The sequence below is a fragment of the Ranitomeya imitator genome, chromosome 6 (genome assembly GCF_032444005.1).
Source record: "Ranitomeya imitator isolate aRanImi1 chromosome 6, aRanImi1.pri, whole genome shotgun sequence".
Lineage (NCBI taxonomy): Eukaryota > Metazoa > Chordata > Amphibia > Anura > Dendrobatidae > Ranitomeya > Ranitomeya imitator.
Genome location: NC_091287.1, coordinates 501,511,678 through 501,539,251, shown reverse-complemented (window position 1 = coordinate 501,539,251; position 27,574 = coordinate 501,511,678).

Sequence of the window (27,574 nt, the reverse complement as noted above, 5' to 3'; positions counted from 1 at the left end):
CGGGTTACTCCATGGAGCTCTTTACACATACCGTCCCTGGCTTAGAAAGTGAAGCAGTTAACAGTCCATGCCCATTACAAATTGAATCTGACATGGAGTGCACTGACGCACAGCCACAGCCAGACTACTATGCTGGTCCTTTGACTCAGACCACAACATTGCCCTCGCAGGGTGCTGATCAAGAATCAGACCCTGATGAGACTATGTTGCCCCATCACGAACGCTATACCACCGAACGACACGGTGACACAGACGAAGTTGCGCAGGAGGTACAAGAAGAGTTATTAGATGACCCAGTTCTTGACCCCGATTGGCAGCCATTGGGGGAACAGGGTGCAGGCGGCAGCAGTTCTGAAGCAGAGGAGGAGGAGGGGCCGCAGCAGGCATCAACATCGCCACAGGTTCCATCTGCCGGGCCCGTATCTTGCCCAAAACGCGTGGCAAAGCCAAAACCTGGTGGAGGACAGCGTGGCCATCCGGTTAAAGCTCAGTCTGCAATGCCTGAAAAGGTATCCGATGCTAGAAAGAGTGCAGTCTGGCATTTTTTTAAACAACATCCAATTGATCAGCGCAAAGTCATCTGTCAAAAATGTTCTACTTCCTTAAGCAGAGGTCAGAATCTGAAAAGTCTCAATACTAGTTGCATGCATAGACATTTAACCACCATGCATTTGAAAGCTTGGACTAACTACCAAACGTCCCTTAAGGTTGTTGCACCCTCGGCCAATGAAGCTAGTCATCAACGCAACATCCCTTCCGGCAGTGTAGGACCACCATTTAGCGCACCACCTGCTGTATCTGTGCAGGTATCTTTGCCAGGCCAAAGCAGTCAGGGTCAGGGAATCACCAGTTTCGTAGTAGGAAACACTGCATCTAGGGCACCGGCGGCAACAATACCATCTCCCACCGTCTCTCAGTCTGCCATGTCCACCGGCACCCCCGCTAGTTCCACGATCTCCAGCTCTCCAGTCCAGCTCACCCTACATGAGACTATGGTTAGAAAAAGGAAATACTTAGCCTCGCATCCGCGTACACAGGGTTTGAACGCCCACATAGCTAGACTAATCTCGTTAGAGATGATGCCCTACCGGTTAGTTGAAAGCGAAGCTTTCAAAGACCTGATGGACTACGCTGTACCACGCTACGAGCTACCCAGTCGACACTTTTTTTCCAGAAAAGCCATCCCAGCCCTCCACCAGCATGTTAAAGAGCGCATCGTCCATGCACTCAGGCAATCTGTGAGCACAAAGGTGCACCTGACAACAGATGCATGGACCAGTAGGCATGGCCAGGGACGTTACGTGTCCATCACGGCACACTGGGTAAATGTGGTGGATTCAGGGTCCACAGGGGACAGCAAGTTTGGGACAGTTCTGCCTAGCCCACGGTCTAGTAAACAGTTGTCTGTAGCCGTTCGCACCCCCTCCTCCTCCTCCTCCTCCTCCTCGTCCTCCTGCAGAAGCAAGAGCTCGTCCACAGACCGCAGTCGCACAAACACTCCATCCGCACCTGCCACTGTTGCACACCAGGTCTCCCATTATGGGGCAGCTACTGGCATACGTCAGCAGGCTGTATTGGCTATGAAGTGTTTGGGCGACAATAGACACACCGCGGAAGTTCTGTCCGAGTTCTTGCAGCAAGAAACGCAGTCGTGGCTGGGCACTGTAGATCTTGAGGCAGGCAAGGTAGTGAGTGATAACGGAAGGAATTTCATGGCTGCCATCTCCCTTTCCCAACTGAAACACATTCCTTGCCTGGCTCACACCTTAAACCTGGTGGTGCAGTGCTTCCTGAAAAGTTATCCGGGGTTATCCGACCTGCTCCTCAAAGTGCGTGGACTTTGCGCACATATCCGCCGTTCGCCTGTACACTCCAGCCGTATGCAGACCTATCAGCGTTCTTTGAACCTTCCCCAGCATCGCCTAATCATAGACGTTGCAACAAGGTGGAACTCAACACTGCACATGCTTCAGAGACTGTGCGAACAGAGGCGGGCTGTTATGTTTTTGTGGGAGGATACACATACACGGGCAGGCAGTAGGATGGCAGACATGGAGTTGTCAGGTGTGCAGTGGTCGAAGATTCAAGACATGTGTCAAGTCCTTCAGTGTTTTGAGGAATGCACACGGCTGGTTAGTGCAGACAACGCCATAATAAGCATGAGCATCCCCCTAATGCGTCTGCTGATGCAAAGTTTGACGCACATAAAGGATCAGGCGTCTGCACCAGAGGAAGAGGAAAGCCTTGATGACAGTCAGCGATTGTCTGGTCAGGGCAGTGTACATGACGAGGTACCGGGCGAAGAGGAGGTGGAGGATGAGGAGGATGATGGGGATGAGTATATTTTTAATGAGGAAGCTTCCCCGGGGGCACGGGAAATTGGTGGCGTGGCAAGGCCGGGTTCTGGTTTTTTGAGGGACACAAGTGACGTAGATTTGCCTGCAACTGCCCCTCAACCAAGCACAACCGCAGATTTGACAACGGGAACTTTGGCCCACATGGCGGATTATGCCTTGCGTATCCTCAAAAGGGACACACGCATTACAAAAATGATGAACGATGACGATTACTGGTTGGCCTGCCTCCTTGATCCTCGCTATAAAGGCAAATTGCAAAATATTATGCCACATGAGAACTTGGAACTAATATTAGCAACAAAACAATCAACTCTTGTTGACCGTTTGCTTCTGGCATTCCCTGCACACAGCGCCCGTGATCGTTCTCACACGAGCTCCAGGGGCCAGCAGACCAGAGGTGTTAGAGGGGCAGAAATCAGAAGTGGCGTTGGCCAGAGGGGTTTTCTGACCAGGTTGTGGAGTGATTTTTCTATGACCGCAGACAGGACAGGTACTGCAGCATCAATTCAAAGTGACAGGAGACAACATTTGTCCAGTATGGTTACAAACTATTTTTCATCCCTTATCGACGTTCTCCCTCAACCGTCATTCCCATTTGATTACTGGGCATCCAAATTAGACACCTGGCCAGAATTGGCAGAATATGCATTGCAGGAGCTTGCTTGCCCGGCAGCTAGTGTCCTATCAGAAAGAGTATTCAGTGCTGCAGGTTCAATACTAACAGAAAAAAGGACTCGTCTGGCTACCCAAAATGTAGATGATCTAACCTTCATTAAAATGAACCACAACTGGATTTCAAAATCTTTTGCCCCACCCTGCCCGGCTGACACCTAGCTTTCCTATGAAAAGGTCTTGCCTGTGGACTATTCTGAATGACTTTTCCAATCTTGTAATTTTCTTCACCTGATTGTCCAGCATACGACATGTTTCCACCTCACGAAATGGCCAAACTCCCCACACGGGGCCGTGCTATCGCCACTTTGCGCTTGGACCCTTGAGAGTGCTGTTTGTCTGAAGAGGTGGGTGTGGCCGCTTTTGGTCGACGGCACTGCCACTGGGTCCCTCATAGTACAATAAAGTGTCTCTGGCGGTGGTGGTGCGCACCCAACGTCAGACACACCGTTGTAATATGAGGGGCCCTGTGCCTGTACCGCCGGCCACAAGACAGTTCCCCCCCCCAGCTCAAACAGTGCTCTACCACTAGCAAAATTATCTCTCACAGCTTCACCAATGTGTAGTCTAGGCGCTGACATCCTTCAATGCCTGGCACTGACAATACCATTGTTTTGACATTTTTGTTATGTTAGGCCTTCGAAGCCTGTCTGCGGTCCCTTCTTTCTACAACTACTACACTGACCAGGCCACTGCTGGCCGTGTTACCCTGGAACCAATTTAAAAGTGCCTACAGTCAGCCCAATTTTGTTATGTTAGGCCTTCGAAGCCTGTCTGCGGTCACTCCTTCCACTAGACTTCCACTGACCAGACCACTGCTGCCCGTGTACCCCTGCAACCAATTTAAAAGTGCCTACAGCCAGCCCAAGTTTGTTATGTTAGGCCTTGGAAGCCTGTCTGCGGTCACTCCTTCCACTAGACTTCCACTGACCAGACCACTGCTGCCCGTGTACCCCTGGAACCAATTTAAAAGTGCCTACAGCCAGCCCAAGTTTGTTATGTTAGGCCTTGGAAGCCTGTCTGCGGTCACTCCTTCCACTAGACTTCCACTGACCAGACCACTGCTGCCCGTGTACCCCTGGAACCAATTTAAAAGTGCCTACAGCCAGCCCAAGTTTGTTATGTTAGGCCTTCGAAGCCTGTCTGCGGTCACTCCTTCCACTAGACTTCCACAGACCAGACCACTGCTGCCCGTGTACCCCTGGAACCAATTTAAAAGTGCCTACAGCCAGCCCAAGTTTGTTATGTTAGGCCTTGGAAGCCTGTCTGCGGTCACTCCTTCCACTAGACTTCCACTGACCAGACCACTGCTGCCCGTGTACCCCTGGAACCAATTTAAAAGTGCCTACAGCCAGCCCAAGTTTGTTATGTTAGGCCTTCGAAGCCTGTCTGCGGTCACTCCTTCCACTAGACTTCCACAGACCAGACCACTGCTGCCCGTGTACCCCTGGAAGCAATTTAAAAGTGCCTACAGCCAGCCCAAGTTTGTTATGTTAGGCCTTGGAAGCCTGTCTGCGGTCACTCCTTCCACTAGACTTCCACTGACCAGACCACTGCTGCCCGTGTACCCCTGGAACCAATTTAAAAGTGCCTACAGCCAGCCCAAGTTTGTTATGTTAGGCCTTGGAAGCCTGTCTGCGGTCACTCCTTCCACTAGACTTCCACTGATCAGACCACTGCAGCCCGTGTACCCCTGGAACCAATTTAAAAGTGCCTACAGCCAGCCCAAGTTTGTTATGTTAGGCCTTCGAAGCCTGTCTGCGGTCACTCCTTCCACTAGACTTCCACAGACCAGACCACTGCTGCCCGTGTACCCCTGGAAGCAATTTAAAAGTGCCTACAGCCAGCCCAAGTTTGTTATGTTAGGCCTTGGAAGCCTGTCTGCGGTCACTCCTTCCACTAGACTTCCACTGACCAGACCACTGCTGCCCGTGTACCCCTGGAACCAATTTAAAAGTGCCTACAGCCAGCCCAAGTTTGTTATGTTAGGCCTTGGAAGCCTGTCTGCGGTCACTCCTTCCACTAGACTTCCACTGACCATACACTGCTGCCCATGTACCCCTGGAACAAATTTAAAAGTGCCTACAGCCAGCCCAAGTTTGTTATGTTAGGCCTTCGAAGCCTGTCTGCGTCCCGTTCTTTCAACTACAACTACACTGACCAGGCCACTGATGGCCGTGTTCCCCTGGAACCAATTTTAACTTGCCTACAGCCAGCCCAATGTTAGGCCTTTGATGCCTGTCTGCCGTCACTCCTTCCACTAGGCCTCCACTGACCTGTCTATTGCTGCCCGTGTACCCCTTGAACCAACATCATTAAATATAAAAAAAATTAATTTGATTATAAAAAATAAGATCGTGTTGAGATCTCAAATGCAGACATTTTAACAATCAAAACAAACACACAACAAATATCTGGAACTGTACTACAAAGGTCCAACAGCTACAATTTCTTTCTCCTGCAAGAAGTTAACTGAAAGTTTTTTGGAGTTGTTAACACAGATATGGCATCCACCGAGTGTTGTCCTGTCGCGTCTCCTTTAAATTATTTCCAATAAGATGTTAAACTATTAATTTAATAAAATCAATAATTAAAAAAATAATTGAGTAAGTCAAAAGCACATTGCAAATAAACATTAATTACAAATCAAGAAGCATGGCGCGTCCGAGGGTGAGTAGATACCGAATAAGAATATAATCACCCTCGGACGCGCAATGCTTATTTACAACAGCCTTCCTTCCTAAGAATCAGCCCTTTCGTGGTGTAGAGAGAGGTTGTGTTACACTCCAAGGTGTTCCCCGGGTTGCCTTTCATGAGCTTCGATCTTCCGGCTCTCGTTTAGTAGTTGGTGGAAAAGTACACAGCATTAGGCCTACAAAATGGGTATGGGGTGGAGAGAGATGGTGTGTTACACTCCAAGGTGTTCCCCAGGTTGCCTTTCCTGAGCTTCGATCTTCATGCTCTCGTTTAGTAGGTGTCGGAAAGTAGGCTGCATTAGGCCTACAAATTGGGTATGGGGTGGAGAGAGATGGTGTGTTACACTCCAAGGTGTTCCCCAGGTTTCCTTGCCATTGCTTCGGTCTTCCGACTCTCGTTTAGTAGTTGTAGAAAAGTACACAGCATTAGGCCTACAAAATGGGTATGGGGTGGAGAGAGATGGTGTGTTACACTCCAAGGTGTTCCCCAGGTTGCCTTTCCTGAGCTTCGATCTTCATGCTCTCGTTTAGTAGGTGTCGGAAAGTAGGCTGCATTAGGCCTAAAAAATGGGGAATGGGGTGGAGAGAGATGGTGTGTTACACTCCAAGGTGTTCCCCAGGTTTCCTTGCCATTGCTTCGGTCTTCCGACTCTCGTTTAGTAGTTGTAGAAAAGTACACTGCATTAGGCCTAAAAAATGGGTATGGGGTGGAGAGAGATGGTGTGTTACACTCCAAGGTGTTCCCCAGGTTGCCTTTCCTGAGCTTCGATCTTCATGCTCTCGTTTAGTAGGTGTCGGAAAGTAGGCTGCATTAGGCCTAAAAATTGGGTATGGGGTGGAGAGAGATGGTGTGTTACACTCCAAGGTGTTCCCCAGGTTTCCTTGCCATTGCTTCGGTCTTCCGACTCTCGTTTAGTAGTTGTAGAAAAGTACACAGCATTAGGCCTACAAAATGGGTATGGGGTGGAGAGAGATGGTGTGTTACACTCCAAGGTGTTCCCCAGGTTGCCTTTCCTGAGCTTCTATCTTCAGGCTCTCATTAAATTGTGGTTAAATGGAACAACTGCATTTGGCGTACTAGTTGGTTTGGGGCCTACTATCGGTGTCTGCCACTCCTTGCTGTTCTCCTGGTTTCCTGTCCTGAAATACCATTTTCAGCCTCTCGTTAAGTAGTTGTTAATGTTAGACTGCATTTGGCCTACTAGTTGGGTTGGGGCCTACTATCGGTGTCTGCCACTCCTTGCTGTTCTCCTCCACTGAACAAAGCTGTGCCGCCTGTTTACTACGGTTGCCAATTTTGAACTGCATTTCGACTACTTACTGATTTGGCCCTACTCTCTGTGTCAGCCTCTCATTCCAGTTGTCCTCCACTGCAATGCCCCCTGGTTATTCCTGTGTTACCAATTTTGAACTGCATTTAGCCCACTTTCTTCTTTGGGCCTATATCTGTGTTTCCACTTCATCGTGCCCATTGCCCAGCCAGTGATAGATGAGTCTGCTGGTACATTGACCCATAACGCAACATTCCCCGTGCACGCTACACAACAACATTGTGACCCTGCTGAAAGTCAGGTTGCTCTTCCCGCATACCATACCACCTTACACGGGGACAAAGAGGAAGGTGCAGATGAAAGTGCAGGTTCCTTCATCAGGTGGGGGGAGGAATACTAGTTGGCGACGTCACTGGCACAGGGCCTCTCATAGTACGCAAAAGTGTTGCTGCCGGTGGGAGGCGCCCCCGCCGTGCAAACACACCGCTGTACTTTGAGGGGCCCTGTGCCAGTGCCAATGCCAACGAGTGGGCCCCCCCTGCTTGCTCAGGTTCACAGCACTTGCAAAGTTGAAATACTTACCTCTCCCTGCTCCACTGCCGTGACGTGGTCCAGATTTCCTGGGCCCACTAATTACTTGAACCAGCCCTACCCCCCACAACTTTAGCCAAATGACCCCCAATTTCAAATGCCTTCCAATTATTATAAGGTAAATTACGCTTGACAAGCTTCATTAAGAAGAATGGATGGTTTTGACATTAAAATGGGCACTCTAGGTGTTTTCCTGGCCCCCACTCACTGCCGACTATGCTGCCCCATTGACTTGCATTGGGTTTCGTGTTTCGGTCGATCCCGACTTTACGTCATAATCGGCCGATTTCACTCGACCCGACTTTGGACATAGTCGGGTTTCGCAAAACCCGGCTCGACTCTAAAAAGGTCAAGGTCGCTCAACTCTAGTAGTCGGGTTTCGCGAAACCCGACTCGACCCTAAAAAACTAAAAGTCGCTCAACCCTATCTGTGATCGACATCTCTGGCAATGCCTTGTCCGACAGAAGAAAAAAACGATCAGTGGTCTAAAATCAGACATGTCAGATCCTTAACTCTTCAGACAATCTCGAGACTTTCAGGTCTGGCGGATATTAACCCCCGCCCCCACCCTTATACATCCCCCCGGATCTTCCCATATGCAGCAGCACTCGCTCTGCTCTACTCCATGGCAGAAATATCCAACATCATTTTATTTCTGGAGTACAGAAGGATCAGCAGTCTGAAATCGGTAATGTTGGATCTTTAACTTAGCTGATAATCATCTCTTGGAGGCCTCCATACACATTAAATTGTCAGCTTAAGCCATGGATAGCAGCAGGATCAGTAGACATTAGTCTAATGTGTATGGGGGCCATTAGACTAATCCGCGTGGCGGTCTTTAGAATAATGTGAGGAGGCGTGCAGTCTCAAAATATCTTTCAATTTAAAAAGCCAATTCAGCCTCACTAACTCTGGAAGATTGCGGAGGATGTTTAGCAGAATACATATGGGCTATGCCACACATACATGTGAGATCTGTACATGTTACAGAGTCCAGTGTAGGAAGATATGAAAGAAGCTAAAACGTCTTGCCAAGTGACAGTTGTTTTCTTCCCACTTTGCACAGCTTTGCAGATACAATGCTTTGAAAAAGTATTCATACCAGTGAACTTTTTCACATTTGTTCACATTACATCCACAAACTTAAATATATTTTATTGGTGTTGTATGTGATATACCAACACAAAGTAGAAAGTATTTGTGAAGTGTAAAGCTAAATACAAATGTTTTTCTAAATATTTTCAAAATGTAAATCTGAAAATTGTGGCGTGCATTTGTATTCAGTCCCCCTGAGTCAATATTTTGTAGGACCACCTTTCACTGCAATTACTGCTGCAAATCTTTTGGAGTCTGCCTCTGCCAGCTTTGTACATGTAGAGGTGACATTTTTGCCCTTTCTTCTTTGTACACTCGCTCAGTGAGATTGGATGGAGACAATTTTCAAATCTTGTCACAGATTCTCAATGGGATTGAGGTTAGGATTGTGACTGGGTCGTTCACACACATGAATATGCCTTGATCTAAATCAGTATTTCCAAAACTCTAGTCCTCAAGGCCCTCACAGATCATGTTTTCTCGATTTCCTTGCTAATGCACAAGTTGTGGAATAATCATGAAGGCATCAGAAATTGTCACAGGTTCTGTCACCTGTGCAAAACTAAGGAGATCCTGAAAACATGATCTGTTGGGGGCCATGAGGACTGGAGTTTGGGAACCACTGATCTAAATCATTACATCGTAGCTCAAGCAAGGTGTTTAGGGTCGTTGTCCTGCTGGATGGTGAACCTATGCCCCCGTTGTAAGTCTTGTACAACCTCTAAGAGGTTTTCCTCCAGGGTTGTTGTGTATTTAGCTCCATCCATCTTACTATCAACTCTGACCAACTTTCCTGTCCCTGCTGAAGAAAAGCTTCTCCACAGCATGATGCTGGCAACATTATGTTCGACAGTAGGGATAGTGTTTTCAGAGAGATTTGCAGTGTTAGTTTTCCACCACACACAGCATTTTGTACGTTTCCCAAAAAGTTCTCATTTGTTTTTTTCTGACCAGTGCACCTTCTCCACATGCCATGTTGAGGACACAGCTAGCATGAAGGGGGGGGGGGGGAGGGGGGGGGGTAATACAATTTTCAGATCTATATTTAGAAAATCATGTATCAGTTCTTTTACACTTCACAAATGCATGCTACTTTGTGTTATAGCACATAAAATTCCATTAAAATACATTAAAGTTTGTGGGTGTAATGTGAAGAAACGTAAAAAAGTTCATTGAGTATGAATAGTTTTTCAAGGCACTGTATATATAGTGAGCCTTTATGTACTGTTGTATACCCTACTATATAGGACCCTACTATATAGGACTTTTGTATTATACAGTGACAGGTTGGCAGCAGCTGACAAGAGTGAAAAGTGAGCCATTTTTAGACCTCTTTGCCTAGGCCTCGGCCAGTAAATGTTTTTCTGCTCTTTTTTTTCCCTCAAATATGGCTTTCTTCTTGGCACTCTTCCATAAAGGCCAGATTTGTGGCGAATACAACTAATAGTTGTCCTGTGGACAGATTCTCCCACCTGAGTTGTGGATCTCTCCAGATACGTCAGAGGGACCATTAGGCTCTTGGCTGCTTCTCTAATCAGTGCTTTCTTTGCCTGGGATGTCATTTTAGGTGGATGGACATCCACATAGGGTTGCAGTTGTTCCATACTGCTTCCATTTTTGGATGATGGACTGAACAGTGCTGACATGACATGAACGATGTTAAGAGCTTAGGATATGCTTTTATGACTTAATCCTGCCTTACTACTCTGCACATCTTTATCCCTGGCCTGTCTGGTGTGTTCCTTTGTTTTCATGATGCTGTTGGGTCCCTAATGTTCTCATACAGACCTCTGAGGCCTTCACAGAACAGTTGTAGTTATACTGAGAATAAATTACACACATAATATCCCAATAAAATATAGTTACGACTGTGGATACAACATAAAAAAATGTGGAAAGTTCATGGGGTATGCATATTTTTCAAGGCACTGTTTGTGAAGTAATGCTACCTGTACATGGTACCTATTCCTGTCTAGAGAAGTATAGAAGGAGCCAAGATGTCTTTTCTTCCCACTGGAGATACCCGTTTTCCTGGTGCTCTGATCTCATTCCAAAAATAGGGAATTTCACAGTGATGTAACAGCAAAGAGAAAGCATTGAAGTAGATCCAAAATAAAGAATAAAAAAAATAGCAAAAAACATAAAGTGCCTTAATTATCTGTTTGTTTATTGTGGGAGATAAATGCGCAGGATAAAATCCCAACGATCTGGAGAACAACTAATAACAAAGGGGTTGAAGTCTTTTATCTGTCTGTCCTGGAAACCCCAGGGTGTGCCCATAATGCAGGAAATATAGCTGGAGAAGGACAACATCTGAAGGAAATCTCCAGCACAAAACTGAGCTGCAGTTGCAGGTAATCTCTTGCCCCATAACATTCCAAAGAGGATAGCTACACTTTAAGGTTGCAAGAACATGTGGCACCCCAGGAGTTCAGGTACCACAGTAGTGCTGTCTTCCTCACGGGGAGGGTAGTGCTATGTCTGGAGACAAGTGAGGTTTCCTTTGGTAGGTTTACGCACACACACACAACACCTTCCACTTCCAGGCCAGGAGGGGGAGCTCCAAGCCCTGTTTTAGGGCAGCTTCCCTGAATAAAGATTTTGGTTTGGAGGCGGAGAGAGCTCAGTTGGAAGTAGAAGTCTGTGTGCGAGGACACACAGGAGTGGAACACAGAGGAAAGTGAAAGCTCTAAGAGGCCACAAGCAGGCCTCTGAAGAGTATCAGCGCAAGAATCCGGGTACCGTGAGCCTGAGGCTTTTGTGGATTATAAAACACAGAGCAGAACCGGAGGGTATTGTTCTACAAGGACTTTGCCCATAATTACCTGTGGCACAGCAGCACCTAGGAGCCTGGAGTCACCAAGAACAGACCCCAGTTCACACGGCCCGAGCTGCCTGCCATACAGGTACCTGTCCTAGGGCAGCAGAACGATTAAAGACCTTGTTGAGACACTTAGTGGCAGCAGGGACTTAGAGACAAAAAGCACAGAGTGGTAGGCTCCCACATGACTTACCCAGGGGAACTTGCTTGTCTATGGACTGCCCGGACTTTTCTGCCTGCCCTGTGGTCTGGTGCCCTGGACTGTGGATGCTGAAGTCTTCAGTAAAGGTAAAGAGACTGCAACCTTGTGTCCTCATTCTTCTCTGCACCTCTCACTATATCACCATCTACACACTGGAAAGCCCTGGGGATATACTTCACCTGTGGGAAGGTATACCATCTAGCTGCCATAACATCACCTCAGCGGACCCCTTACAGCAGCGTTGGTCCCCACTGACCGAATACCACAGGTGGCGTCACGAACATAAACTCTATCCCTTTAAAGACGTTTCCCTTTTACATGGGTGCCCTGGGCCACGTGCCGGGTTGCAGCCACCGTGGCATCCCCCTGTGAAGTACCGGACCCGGTATCGAGTAACCCCTGGCCCGTGGGGCGACTCAAACACGCTCTTCAACCTTTTATTCTCAAGCTGTATGATCCAGATGATTTCACATCTATAATTAAATTTTAAGTGTATGACAATCTGCTTTGTGGCATTTTGATCTTTTTAATTTGTTTGGGAGGTGAGTCAGTGGCCTTTTTTCTTCCTTTTTTTTCTTTTCAAAAACCAGCATAGAATGGCAGAATTAACCTACATTTAGGGATGAGTAGACCTAAAGGATAAAGTTCAGGACCCGTACCGAACACCTAATGTCAGATACTGAACCCTGAATACAGACTTTTTAATGAACACTCGGTTTCCTGTTCAGGTTAGCCAGTCTAATAAAGCTTGTTGAAAGGCTTCAGTGCTGCCAATCAACAAGCTTTTAGACTCTGGGCACTTTCGGATCCATTACAGCCATGCCAAGAATTGGCATGGCTTTGATTGGCCGGGGCACCATGTGACCCTGGCCTCTATAAAGGCTGTATCATGAGTAACGCCGCTATTCTGCTCTCATTAGTGTAAGGATAGAACGCAGCTGGAGTGAGGGACAGATTTGGGCTGCTCACTCTGCAAAACACCGGATTACGTACCGGTAATGCTCTTTTATAGAGCCACGACAGCACCCACTTGAGAGAGAGAGGGGATCCGCCCCATAGGAACAGGAAACCCTATGGAGAGAATAAAAGGGGCGGTTCCCCTCGCTCCCACAGTTTGGGTTACAGAGATTGCGAGGAACCGCCCACCAGTATTAGTAGGCAATCCAATATTATCGTTTATCTTTAGTTAACATAAGTATAGCTAACTACAAGAACCATCCACCCATATCAGTGCATCTATGAAAGAATAATTATTAGGGAGGGAAGTGAAGGGGTGCTGTCGTGGCTCTATAAAAGAGCATTACTGGTACGTAATCCGGTGTTTTCTCCTCGCCGCGACAGCACTCACTTGAGAGACTTACAGAGATAGTCATTTGGGAGGGATCACCGTGTTAAGGACTGATCTACCGAAGGACAAGTCAGATGAGGAAGACAAGTCCAATCTATAGTGATTATAGAAAGTAGTAGGAGAAGACCAGGTTGCGGCCTTACATATCAGTTCTATTGGAACCTCCGCTCTCTCAGCCCAGGAAGAAGACATCGCCCGGGTAGAGTGTGCATTTACAGTCTCAGGAGGGTTCTCTCCTCTTGCTAGAGAGGCCAAGCGAATCGCATCCCGAATCCACTGGGATAACGTGTTCTTCATTACCCCAGAACCTTTTTTGTGGTCCTGGAAGGAAATAAAGAGAGCCCTTCCTCCAGAGACTAGTCCTATCTAGGTATGCTATTACAGCCCTTTTTACATCTAAAGTATGGTATCTTTCCTCTTCCTGATTTGTATGGTTACTATAGAAGGAAGGAAGGAAGATTTCTTGGGATCTGTGGAATTTAGTCCCCACTTTAGGTAAGTAGGAAGGATCTGTCTTTAACACAATCCTATCCTGGAATATTGACAGAAAAGGAGGGTCTACCGATAATGCTTGAATATCGCTTACTCTTCTGGCTGATACTAAAGCGACAAGAAAAGCTGTTTTAATAGATACAAATTTTATGTGGGCCGAGTTCATCGGCTCGAATGGTTCCCCTGTTAGGGCTTCTAGGACTAAATTAAGATCCCATGGTGGTATGTGGGGAATTTGGATCGGTTCTGTTCTTTGGCATGCTGAAATGAACCGTGCTACCCATCTGTCTCCTGCAATATTATGACTATATAGCGCTCCTAGAGCCGAAACCTGTACCTTTAGTGTACTGACTGACAAGCCTAAGTCACGCCCCTTCTGGAGAAATTCCAAGATAGCGGAAATAGGAATTTCTCCTGACAGAGCTGTAGGGTAGAAAGTTAGGAATTTTTTCCATATTCTTACATATATGGTTGTTGTAGACCTCTTCCGACTAAGTAAAAGGGTATCAATCAACCTCTCTGAAAAACCTCTCAGTTTTAATAGTTGCCTCTCAAACACCAGGCTGTCAACCATAGGCCCTTCACATGAGGGTGGTTGAAAGGACCTTGAGAGAGAAGGTCCTGAGTCTCTGGAAGAATCCACGGATCTGATGTGTGCAAAACTGTAAAGCGCTGCGTAATATGTTAGCGCTATATAAAAAATAAAGATTATAAAAAAAAAAATAAAGATCTGAGACAGACATGGCTCTGAGGCAGGAAAACCATGGTCTCTTGGGCCAGAATGGTGCTATCAGGATTATGTTCGCTTTGTCTTCCCATATCTTCCTGATTACAGTTGGAAGGAGTATTAATGGAGGAAATGCGTAAGCTTGCCAGAATGTCCATGGAACTTGGAGAGCATCCAGGATATCCGGGTTGTCGGAGAGGAATAATGAAGCGAACTTTTTGACCTGTCTGTTGTCTCTCGTTGCAAAAAGGTCTATGTCGGGAGTGCCCCACTTCTTGGCGATCATCATGAAGATACGCCGACTGAGTACCCACTCTCCCTGATGGAGAGTGTGACGGCTGAGGAAATCTGCCTTTGAATTGTCCACTCCCCTGACGTGTAGTGCGGACAACGAAAGGAGATGTTTTTCGGCTATGGAAAGAATGTCGTTTGCTATGGACATGAGAGCTCCTGATCTCGTTCCTCCTTGATGGTTTATATATGCCACAGAAGTCATGTTGTCTGATAGTATTCTCGTGTGAGTTCCGTGTAACTGCGGAAGGAATTTACATATGGCATAATAAACAGCTTTCAGTTCCTTTTCGTTAGACGAATCATCTGACTCACTAATAGCCCATTGGCCTTGAACAATCTGGTCCTCTAGATGTGCCCCCCAACCAGTAGGACTGGCGTCAGTAAAAATTATCTTGGAAGGTTTAATTACCCAAGGGACTCCCCCAACTAGATTATTCGGCTCCAACCACCAATAGAGGGACTCTATTACATTTGATGGAAGGTTTAAACGACTACTTAAATGGCTTTGAAATTTACTTTCCTCCTGTAAAATTAAATATTGTAACTGCCTAGTGTGGAATTGAGCCCATGGAACCGCCGGAAAGCACGACGTAAAGGAACCTAAAAGGGACATACCATCCCTAAGGGAGATTACAGGGTTATTAATTACCGACTGTACCTTTTTTATTATTATGGACTGTTTGGATTCTGGAAGGAAACATCTTTGACATTCAGTCTAGGATAAGACCAAAGAACGTTTGACGGGATGTTGGAGATAATCTGGATTTTTCCCAGTTAATCAACCATCCTATTTCCTGTAGGGATGAGATTGTGTCAGATAGACGCTGATTACACTGAGGGGGGAGTTCCCAACTACCAGAAGATCATCTAAATATGGAATTATGAGTGTATCTTTTAATCTTAAATATGACATCACTTCCGACATTAATTTAGTAAACACTCTAGGCACTATTGACAGTCCGAAGGGCATGGCCGTGTATTGAAAATGATGTATTTTCTCATTAATCATTATCGCCACACGCAGATACTGCTGGTGTTCAATATAAATTGGTAGATGATAGTATGCATCTTTTAAGTCGAGGACTGCCATAAAGCACCCCGGAAATAGAAGTTTAATCGCGGACCTGATTGATTCCATCTTAAAGGTCTGGTTTTCTAGAAAGATGTTCAGCTTTTTTAGATTTATTATAGTTCTATATGATCCGTCAGGTTTTGGGATCAAGAATAAAGGGGAGAAAAACCCTTTTCCCCTCTGATTATACGGAACTTCAACTAATACTTTTTTGGAAAGGAGATTAATTATTACCTGTTCCAAAAACTGTTGTTGAGATTGAGACTTCACAGAAGTCAACAGGAATGAGTCCGGAGGGACTCGGGCAAATTTTAACTTTAAGCCTGAGGTTATGAGGCTAGTTGCCCAAGAGTTGGAGGTTACTGCACGCCACTGCGGGGTGAAAAAAGATAGTCTACCACCCACTGGTAGATCCGTATTAACGCGGTTTATCTTCCATTTTAAATGGACGTTTTCCGAAAAAGGAGCCTCTTTGTTTGTTATCCTTATTTGCCCAGCGGTCTTGGTTTTTGAAATCCCTTCTCTTATTAAAGATAGGCTTCCGGAAGGCTCTCCTATAGGACGGAAAATAGTTATTCGGGAACCCTTTTTTTCTTTCGCCCGCTTTGGTGAGGATCTCATCTAATTTTGTACCAAAAAGGTACTCACCCTGGCAAGGAAGGCCACATAATTTTGTTTTTGTCTGGGTGTCCCCCTTCCAGCCTTTTAGCCACAGGGCTCGACGAGCCGCGTTTGTTAGGCCCGCTGATTTGGCAGCCAATCTGATCGAGTCAGCAGATGAGTCCGCTAAAAATGCCGTAGCGCCTCTGATTAGGGGTAAGGAAGAGATTAATTTCTCTCTAGATAGTCCTCCTTTTAAACCTTCCTCCAGGTCATTAAGCCAGACTAGCATGGACCTCGCAGTGCATGTAGCCGATATGGCCGGTCTAAATGCCCCAGAACATGATTCCCATGCTCGTTTTAACAAGGTATCTGCCTTACGATCCAGTGGGTCCTGTAAGGAACCCGAATCTTCTACAGGGAGTAAGGATTTTTTGGACGTGGATGCAACCACTGCGTCTACCTTCGGAGCTTTGGCCCAGATAGACATGTCCTCATCCTTAAAGGGATAACGTCTTTTTGACGAAGATGGTAAACCTCTTTGCCCTTGGCTCTCCCATTCTTTTTTAATTAACTCTTTAATTGGAGTTATAACAGGAAAGGTGGGCCTCTTCTTTTCTGACAATCCCGCAAACATTATATTCTGCGGTGTTTTAGGATCTTTACTGCTTTTAATACCCATGGTGTTACATTACAGCTTTCACCAGATTATCTATACTCTCCGCAGGAAAACACGTATCTTGCTCCCCTTCTGAGGAAATATATTCCAGAGAGGCATCCGTATCTGCTTTATCAGAAGAATGATCTGACCTTGGCAAACTATACTTCCTGCTCCTAGAATCAGGAATACTTTCTGTACTATGGAAAGCCCGTAACTCGTCCCTAATCATCTGTCTGATGTCTTCGGATCTTACAGAGGCTTCCTCCCGTACCGTCTTCTCTATACAGACATAACACATTTTCTTTGCATAATTATCCGGGAGGGGCTGGGTACATAAGGCACATTGTTTGTGCTTTGATTTTTCCGATCTTTTTGCCTAGGGTATATAAATAAGAGGGGCCATAATCAGCTTAATAGGGAGGGTACACTCACCCCAGTGAAGCAGATGATCAAGGTACCGGCCGTGGAGGAGGAGATTCAGGCATAGGCTGAGATGAAGGTCGGTCAGACTTCTTCTCTTTAGCACTTTTTGTGGAGGATCTTCTTCCGCTAAATGCGCTGCTGCGAGGGAATTTGGCTGTGTCCACTGAAGGCACCGCTGAGTCCTGAGGTGGCGTCGCCATGCTTGGACGCCGAGGAATCAGCGCTGGAGCGTTTTAATGCTGGGCGCCGCCATTTTCTTCCTGTTGAACCCGGAAGTACTCACCACTTCCAGGTCGCGCCCATTTTGGATCTCGTGCTGCACTGCCCGGCGTCATCTCTCCTCTGCTCCCACACTGGATGCTTGTACCTTGCCTCCAGGGGAGCGAAAATGGCAGCTATACCTCCGCATCTACTGCCAGCAGCGGCGCCGCACACCGGGGTATAATCCTCTGCCACAGGCTCGCCTGATGCGTCCTCCTGCCTGTGACCCATGCGACCTGCTGCCCTGGCCTCACGGAGCCTGCCAGCGGAGGGGGGAAAACTGAAGCCAGGACCCCCGACGCTGCTTCCAGCACTGGAGCCCCTGCCGTCCTCACAGGTAAATCGCACAGGCGGCATCCAGGCTAGGTATCCTCTTCCCCATTGGGTTCCCTTAGGAACAGGACACCAACTGTGGGAGCGAGGGGGACCGCCCCTTTTATTCTCTCCATAGGGTTTCCTGTTCCTAAGGGGCGGATCCCCTCTCTCTCTCAAGTGGGTGCTGTCGTGGCGAGGAGAAAAAAGCCATTGTGTGTACTCTGCAACTCATATCTGTGGGAGTACTGTGCCAAAATGCCACTCTGTGTACTCTGCAACTCCCGCCTGTTAGTGACCTGTACCTTTAAGCCCCTGTGTATACCCTGCCCTCCCCACCCGTAGGAGCATGGCACCTTTAAACTGCTGTGTGTACTCTGCCACCCTGCCTGTGGGAGTACAGTGCCAAAAAGCCACTATGTTTACTCTGCACCCTCCACTCCACCTGTAGGAGTACTGTGCCTTTAAGCCATTTTGTGTACGTAGTTGTGGTAGTGCAGGTGTAGCTGCTGATTGGTGGTGGTGTAGCTGATGCAGGGAGAGGATATAGTCCTTCTGTACCTGCTACATGCCCAAATACAACACCTTTCTCTGGTGTACGCAGGACACAGGACATTATGCGTCTTTTTATAGGTCTGAATATTGCTGCACAAGTGGTGAGGCCACAAGATGTTGAAAATCCATAAAGTGCACACTTGCCACCTGAGGACCATGATCTTCCGGCTTCCACCTCACCCCTTTGCAAATCAGCAAAGCAGTCTGAGCGCTAAGTCATCCAGCAGTCTCTTCTGCTTTTTGATGACTCTGCTGGCTGTGTTTCCATGGCTCATCCGCCTTTCCTTGCCCCAGAAGTGGAAGAGACTGAGTGCACTGATAACCACTTGTTTTGTTGGAGGATGAGTACGTGGGAATGCTAGTATACGCGGTCAGTGGACAATCGCTGGATATGTCAGATGATGGCAAAACTCAGTTGCCAACTGCAGCATCTTTCTGCACTGTGCAGATTTGGTAAGTAGTGCAGGGTTGAGGAGTCGGTTGAAGATTATGCGGTGTATGATGAGGTCAGAGACCTCACATGGAGCAGAGGCCATCCTAGTGACATTCAGAGTTTGGAAGAGGAGGTAACCACGCTGCAACAACAGAACAGCAAAAGAGGGAGCAGAGTTCAAAGGCACAGTAGGCAGCTTCTAGCCAGTAAGTTAGCTGCTGCTGCCCACAGTGACGCGGAAATCAGCACACCAAAGACATCGCAAAAGAGCTCATTGGTGTGGCATTTCTCCAGACAATGTGCAGCTGACAAGTGACAGGTGGTTTGCACGCTGTGCAGTCAGGCTCTGAAGTTAAGCATAATTATTTTGAACCTGAGCACCACCTGTATGACAAGGCATCTGAATTCTAAGCACAAGGTGCAGTGGAGTGCACACCTTAAAAAGCGTAACAGATCAGCCTCCTCCTGCTCCCTCTTCTTCTGCAGTCTCGGCCTCTTCCTTTCACTCACGATCCACAGGGCCAGCTGCCTACCTGCAAAGAAAGTTTTTACAGAAAGTTATTAAATGTTAAGTTTTATTGTGTATACTATCTTCTAAAATATGGCGTTTTTTTGGCAGTGAATTGAAAAATTGTTGCACCTTTATCTTATGATCTGTGATAAAACACAGGAGCTTCTGGGCTCGAATCCTGACAGAGCATCTCCTCCTTGTCCCATGGAAGTGTTCAGCATTCAGTCTCCCAAACCCTAGAGAGAAAATTTTGCATTTCCGTGCGGTTGCGTCAAATCGCCACATGCGGACGCATCCATATACAACGCATATCCATGTGTACCCAATGTTAAAGATAGACAGAAGTAAGCGGAACTTTGGCCTTCTGCAGCCCTCCTGGACGCAAATGTGAAACCAACCTGGCTGGAGCGATTCAGGTAAAAAAAAAAAAAAAGTGCACGGCAAAATTCTTCTGAAAATGCCACAAAAAATGCTGCATTTTTTTACATTGACCGTTAGAGCAGACACAATTACATATCCTTCTTCCTGTGTTTTTTTGTAGCTAGTTGGTACCTTTGCTATGCAGATTGAGAGGGAGACAGAGTCATCTCGGAAACAACAGAGGTGATTTAATGACAGATAATAGCTTTATTATTCTGATGAAAACCAGAGAGCTTCGAGGGCAACTGTAGAGGTAAGCGGCAGGCAAAAGGTTAAAGAGAAAATAAAACATCATCACATCTCACGTCTCACCTTTCCGGTTGTCCCCACAGTTCCCTGCCCGTTGACCGCTCTTCCGCGTCTCCATCACGTCACATCTCTGGCCTGGTCTTCACACTAGGTCGAAAATTCCGACTGGGAGTAGGCTCCGGATCATGCGCAGTGGTTTTCTCTTGTTCTTGTGTCTCTCCCTGCTCTTCAGGTATTCTCTGTAAATCTAGTATTTTTGGCTAAATGGGCATGGCCATACACTTTTCTCCATGGAAGTCTTTTTGATGGCCACTCCCAGTTAGATAAAAAAGACTACATTGACATACAGGAAAGAGGAGGCCATATCTCAGGAACGGAAAGGCACAGGAACAAAAGAAAAACATCAGATTCAGGAAAGTAATGGCATTTAGACTATGTAAAAAATTGTTCAATTTGCAAGTAGCCCATGTGTTTCTGGTTCTATAATTGTTTTCTTGTTTCTACAAGACTGTAGAGTCCACCACTCCTTTGTGGGTCATTTGCACTTAAGCTGTTCCATCCAGCATGTCCACATGGATATTCCCTCTCTGAACCCTGCATACACAGGTACTATACAGATGATCAGGTTTTTAAATACATCAGATAGGGATTATATACATTAGTTAGGACTGCTCTATATGGGTGTACCTTGACGATTGGTGGAGCAGCTTAGTATACATTTTTTTGCAAAAAAACGTATCAACTAAATACCCTGTTTTTTTTCCATCTTTTGACTAGCACTTGTTTATTACTGTGATTTTTTTTTACAACAGAGTATTTTTGGCCTCATTGTGCTCTTTTGTGTCTTCAAGTTTCTTGGTGGTGTGAACAGGTTCCTACAGACTTGTTCAATGTGCAAGTAGCCCATGTGTTTCTGGTTCATGTAAAAAATGTTGCATCTGTTGGGCAAATGACAGGTCATCTGTAAGGATCCAAGCATAGCTGTCTGAGCTCAGTGTTCTGAGGACTTGTGAAGCTAGAAACCACCGGGAAAATGGAAAATTTAAAATTTTGCAAACATTCTCCATGAGAGTTAAGAATGGAGGAGGGGTATATCTGACTGGATGGGTAAAATTGCTTATTAAAAAGAATAGAAGTATTTTTGAGAAAAGTGTCCACTTCTGTTAATGGATTTACCCGGATCACTCGGGCGCAGCACTCTCACTGTGAAGAAGTCTGGTTGTTCCAGTAATTGAACTGAAAAATTCTCATACAGGAATCTGTGCAAAGTGTTTATTGCAGCCATACATAATGCAGACCTCGAAGATGTGAAAACCCCAAGCGGGATTAAGGAGAGATGAAGAATATGTATTTCCTAAAAGTGAGATCCTTCCATGCAAGTGCACACAGGAAGGAGGTAATGACTAATCGTTCCAGGTTCACGAGCTACGTGCCCTGCATGAGCACAAACCCAAGACGACTGTCATACTTTCAGACTGAGCATTCTGATTTTCTGCACTGTTTATTCCCCATAGCAACAGTTTAATTCAACAAATCCAGTAAGGTAGCATGTTATTTTTGGCTCCGTAATTGGTCGATGCCATGTGAATACTTACTGTATGTTATCATAGTAGGTTCTAATTTATAAGGCAAGGCCACCATATAGCTCATAGGACCGTAAGAGGTCGAAACATGTCAACCCAGTGATTGTGTTCGCTAGTGAAATGCTACTTGGATGTTTAAAGTGGATTAAAGGTAAGAGGAGAAGAAGGATCCATTTGTGTTGTTCTGATAGTTGCAATTTTGTTAAATGACTGCACTTGTTTTTGCACTTAAAGGGAAGCTATCATAAGAAAAATGATCTATTGTTTAAATCAGGATTTTGTGTTACATTGATTAAAAAATGAAGTGTTTTTTTTGGCAATAGTTTTTTTTCCATGTCACTATCTTTATTAAATAAAACATAATTGGTAATCTTACAATATTCACACTGGCCACTTAGGTCTTTTTAGACTCCTACTTTCTTTTCTTTCAGGAAGAGTTTTAAGCAGGCTGCTTATCATCGGAGGCAGGATTACAAAGACATGTAAAACCTCTGTGAACAGCTGATAACTGGATCCACCAATCACAATAAGTCATTTCATAGCTGACTTCGCCTCCCTACCTACACAATCACCTTTGTACGGACTCAGGGGCTTGGATACGAAATGTGAAAAAATCAACATTGACAAAAATATTGAAAATATACATTTACCATAAAACTTGATTTATGGTAAATGGTACTACTCTCATCAGCCTATGCCTGCTGTTGCTGATAACAGCGAGAGCAGGTGTCGCTGATGAGAGTATTCTGCTGGTGCTTGTATTATAAATAAAATGACGTGAGGTCTCTTCTATTTTTGATAGCCAGTGCAGGCAAAACTGACAGCTATTTTATTTGAAATAAAAAAAAAAGCACTGTTATACTCACCTTTTTGCCTAATCCACCAATGCCCTTGTCCCCTGGAAAAGAAGAAAAATAATAAACAACCATATCCCTCACCTGTCTGATGTGAAGATAATCCATACTGTCTCACGATGATCTTGTTGATTTGGATTGGATTTGGACTGGCCAGTTGGCTCACACTGAGACAGGAGCGTAATGACGCTCCTGCAGTATGGAGTGCTGAGCTTCAGTGAGAAAGTTCACCAGAGTTCACAGCTGATGAACCCACGTGACTTCACTTACGGTACCACTCACTGCGTCAGAACTTCTACTTTCTCATGCAGCGAGCAGTCCTGCAAGTGAGGGAATTCCAAGAACAAAGAGAAAGTGTTCCAGCTTCTTGATAAAATATAAAACTTTAATCCAGCATATTAAAATTAGAAAGGACACACTCCTGGGACAATGCCATAGCTCATGTGAAGAGAGTGGAATTGTCAATTTTATCAAGAAGCTGGAACACTTTCTCTTTGTTCTTGGAATTCTACTACGTCGCGTCAGGGCGAAGTTCCGTGCCTCTTGCATCTATCGATGAGCTGGCTTTTTTTCTTTTTTTGCTTGTCTGAAACTGCAAGTGAGGGCACTGGGGTTCATCAGCTGTGAACTCCGGTGAACTTTCTCATGGCAGTCCAACGCTACACACTTCAGTGTGAACTGACTGGCAAGGATAGCGGTTGCATAACCTAGGTTAGGTCCTCGGGGTCAGTGCAGACCCTTTTTTAAATATAGGGTGAAGCAGGGACAGGAACTGTTCCTTGCACTACACAGACCATCCAACCCAAGACTCCTCACACCGACTGAACTGACCACATACACCTTGGCACCGGAAGTGTTATTCTGCTCTCCAAACACAATAAGATTTTCTGAATTTTTATGCACAGTCCACTGATTTGACCTGCCAGAGATTACAATTTCTGATCCCCTGGATATTTTACTTTTTTGGCCACTGTTGTGCCTTTTGCATCTTATCAACTGAGCTGGGAGTACAACCCTAAACTCCCCTCCTACCTGATGCTTATGTGTTTGTACGAATAAGTGGCACTTGCATGTTTCTTATCCCATGAGATAAAATTAAGGTTTATATGTTCAAGCACTTAGTTAAATATTTGAAGTTCTGGTACTAATCTAAAGGTACCGTCACACTAAGCGACGCTGCAGCGATACCGACAACGATCCGGATCGCTGCAGCGTCGCTGTTTGGTCGCTGGAGAGCTGTCACACAGACAGCTCTCCAGCGACCAACGATCCCGTGGTCCCCGGTAACCAGGGTAAACATCGGGTTACTAAGCGCCGCTCTGCTTTCCGGCCGCTGTGCTTACACAGGGCAGAGAAGCACAGCGCCGAGGGACAGACAGCGGAAGGTAAGTATGTAGTGTTTGTTTTTTTTTACTTTTACGCTGGTAACCAGGGTAAACATCGGGTTACTAAGCGCGGCCCTGCGCTTAGTAACCCGATGTTTACCCTGGTTACCAGCAAAGACATCGCTGAATCGGCGTCACACACGCCGATTCAGCGATGTCAGCAGGAAGTCCAGCGACGAAATAAAGTTCTGGACTTTCTGCAGCGACCAACGACATCACAGCAGGATTCTGATCGCTGCTGTGTGTCAAACTGAACGATATCGCTAGCCAGGACGCTGCAACGTCACGGATCGCTAGCGATATCGTTTAGTGTGACGGTACCTTAAGCCAATTGGCCTATTCAGCATTATATCCTAAATATTGGTGACAAATCTGACAACTATGCCAAAAACATAACCAGTAACCAGAGGTTAATTCGTTTTCACTCCTAATGTTTGCATATTGCATTGAACGTAAATGACAAAGCACGACTTGTAAGGTAGAACGATAAACCTTTATTTTAACGGAAAAATGGAAGCCTTTGAGTCCTGCTTCATTTGTGATAGAGCAAAAGTTGTCCCTTTTCAATAAGTTATGTTGCTTTAAAGCCATGGAGTGTATCCTACAAAGTCATACCAATAAAATAGCTCCAGAAGCATTACGAATACATCCAGTCATGGGGAAGATTTTCTATAGTATTAATAATCTGATTTTTTTTCTTGATTGACCTTCACACCAAGATGACTTCCCCAGTACAAACAATACGGAAACATCATCCAATACATTTACAATTTCATCATTCGGTACGGAAGCACAGGTGTAAAAAACATATTCAAATCGTATATATATATATATAAAATATAGGTTTAAGAAAAAAAAAAAAAAAAAGCACATTTTTCCAGTTTTTCACATTCACCAAAATGGTAAAAAAAAAAATAATAGTTTCAGTCATGTACTACTCATTTATATACAAACTTGCCACAATGTTCAATAAAACTTAGAAAGATTGGAAATGAAAATATGGAAGGTATTCACAGAAGTGATAATATATCTTTACCGCAAATTCAATAGATGAGTGCACCCTATAGGCACCCATGGAGAGTTATATACAGTGCCTTGCAAAAGTATTCAGCCCCCTGGAACTTTTCAACCTTTTCCCCACATATCATGCTTCAAAACAAAGATACCAAATGTAAATTTTTGGTGAAGAATCAACAACAAGTGGAACACAATTGTAAAGTTGAACAAAATATATTGGTTATTTTAAATTTTTGTTGAAATTCAAAAACTGAAAAGTGGGGCGTGCAATATTATTCGGCCCTTTTACTTTCAGTGCAGAAAACTCACTCCAGAAGTTCATTGTGGATCTCTGAATGATCCAGTGTTGTCCTAAATGCCTAATGATAAATATAATCCACCTGTGTGTAATCAAGTCTCCGTATAAATGCACCTGCTCTGTGATAGTCTCAGGGTTCTGTTTGAAGCACAGAGAACATCATGAAGACCAAGGAACACAACAGGCAGGTCCGTGATACTGTTGTGGAGAAGTTTAAAGCCGGATTTGGATACAAAATGATTTCCAAAACTTTAAACATCCTTGAGCGATCATATTGAAATGGAAGGAGTATCATACCACTGCAAATCTACCAAGACCCCTCTAAACTTTCATCTCAAACAAGGAGAAGACTGATCAGAGATGCAGCCAAGAGACCCATGATCATTCTGGATGAACTGCAGAGATCTACAGCTGAGGTGGGACAGTCTGTCCATAGGACAACAATCAGTCGTACACTGCACGAATCTGACCTTTATGGAAGAGTGGCAAGAAGAAAGCCATTTCTCAATGATATCCATAAAAAGTGTTGTTTAAAGTTTGCAACAAGCCACCTGGGAGACACCAAACATGTAGAAGAAGGTGCTCTGGTCAGATCAAACCAAAATCAAACTTTTTGGCAGCAATGCCAAACGATATGTTTGGTGTAAAGGCAACACAGCTCATCACCCTGAACACACCATCCCCACTGTCAAACATGGTGGTGGCAGCATCATGGTTTGGGCCTGCTTTTCTTCAGCAGGGACAGGGAAGATGGTTAAAATTAATGGGAAGATGGATGGAGCCAAATACAGACTATTCTTGAAGAAAACCTGTTGGAGTCTGCAAAAGACCTGAGACGGAGATTGGTCTTCCAACAAGACAGTGATCCCAAACATAAAGCAAAATCTACAATGGAATGGTTCACAAATAAACGTATCCAGGTGTTAGAATGGCAATGTCAAAGTCCAGACCTCAATCCAATCGAGAATCTGTGGAAAGAGCTGAAAACTGCTGTTCACAAACGATCTCCATCAAACCTCACTGAGCTCGAGCTGTTTGCCAAGGAAGAATGGGCAAGAAGTTCAGTCTCTCGATGAACAAAACTGATAGAGACATACCCCAAGCAACTTGCTGCTGTAATCGCAGTAAAAGGTGGCGCAACAAAGTATTAAGTTAAAGGGGCCGAATAATAATTGCACGCCACACTTTTACATTTTTGTGGAAATTCAAAAACTGAAAATAACTAATAAGTTTTGTTCAACTTCACAATTGTGTTCCACTTGTTGATTCTTCTCAAAAAAATAAATTTGGTATCTTTATGTTTGAAGCATGATATGTGGGAAAAGGTTGAAAAGTTCCAGGGAGCTGAATACTTTTGCAAGGCACTGTATATACATACATCCCCTTCCCCTTTATTAGAGGGCTCTAGATCAGTGCTCCCCAACTCCAGTCCTCAAGGCCCACCAACAGGTCATGTTTTCAGGATTTCCTTTGCATTGCACAGGTGATGCGATTATTACCTGGGCAAGACTAAGGAAATCCTGAAAACATGACATGTTGGTGGGCCTTGAGGACTGGAGTTGGGGACCCCTGCTCTAGATGATGCGAGTTTGGTTTGGGTTCTCCACTTTGAACAATTCTTTCACTGCTAGAGGCTTCCCAATGAATAGGCGAATCACAGAGTGTCTAATTTGCGAAGATCCTCTGTGATCAGCTGTAACCTGTGGAGGAAAAAACAGCTAGTGTTCAAATCCCCTGTAGTGCCTCCATAGGGCAAATAAAGTATTACAGAGTTCCCATTGAATTCAGTGCTCCTAAGTGAAAGCTTGGTCACAACCCCTTCAAAGATAAAAAAAAAATTAGAATTCTTTAAAAGTGTATTTGAAAATGGGGTTTTGAAATCAGCGACCACTTGGGCTCCTGTTTAGGCGAGTACATGTAGATGGATGCATGTAGTGACAGGATTACTGGAAGTTTGATTTTCTATACAAGGAGCTGCCTCTAAATGCCACACAGACTTATTTTAATGTTTTACTCACTTAGGTAACAGGAAGCATGAGCAGACTGCACAAGCCATAATGAAGAATTAGAAAAAGTAATGTAAAACTAAGCATAAAAAATACCAGGACAAGAAAGAGGGCAGATTATGTGTTGTCTGTATGTGGGGATTGGAGCTTGGGATGCAAACAGGGCATCATATATTGACACTAACACAAAAATAGACCTGGTTGTCCAGCAGTTTAAATGGGTTTTCCAATTTTGGAAAACCTTCATCACCCAGCTGCAGTTTTTTTTTTTTTAAACCCAGCTTTACTCATCCTCCCCAGGTCCAGCTCTGAGTCTCCGCCGCTGCCTCCAGTGTCTGATATTCTCTGCAGTTCTGATGTCACGTCA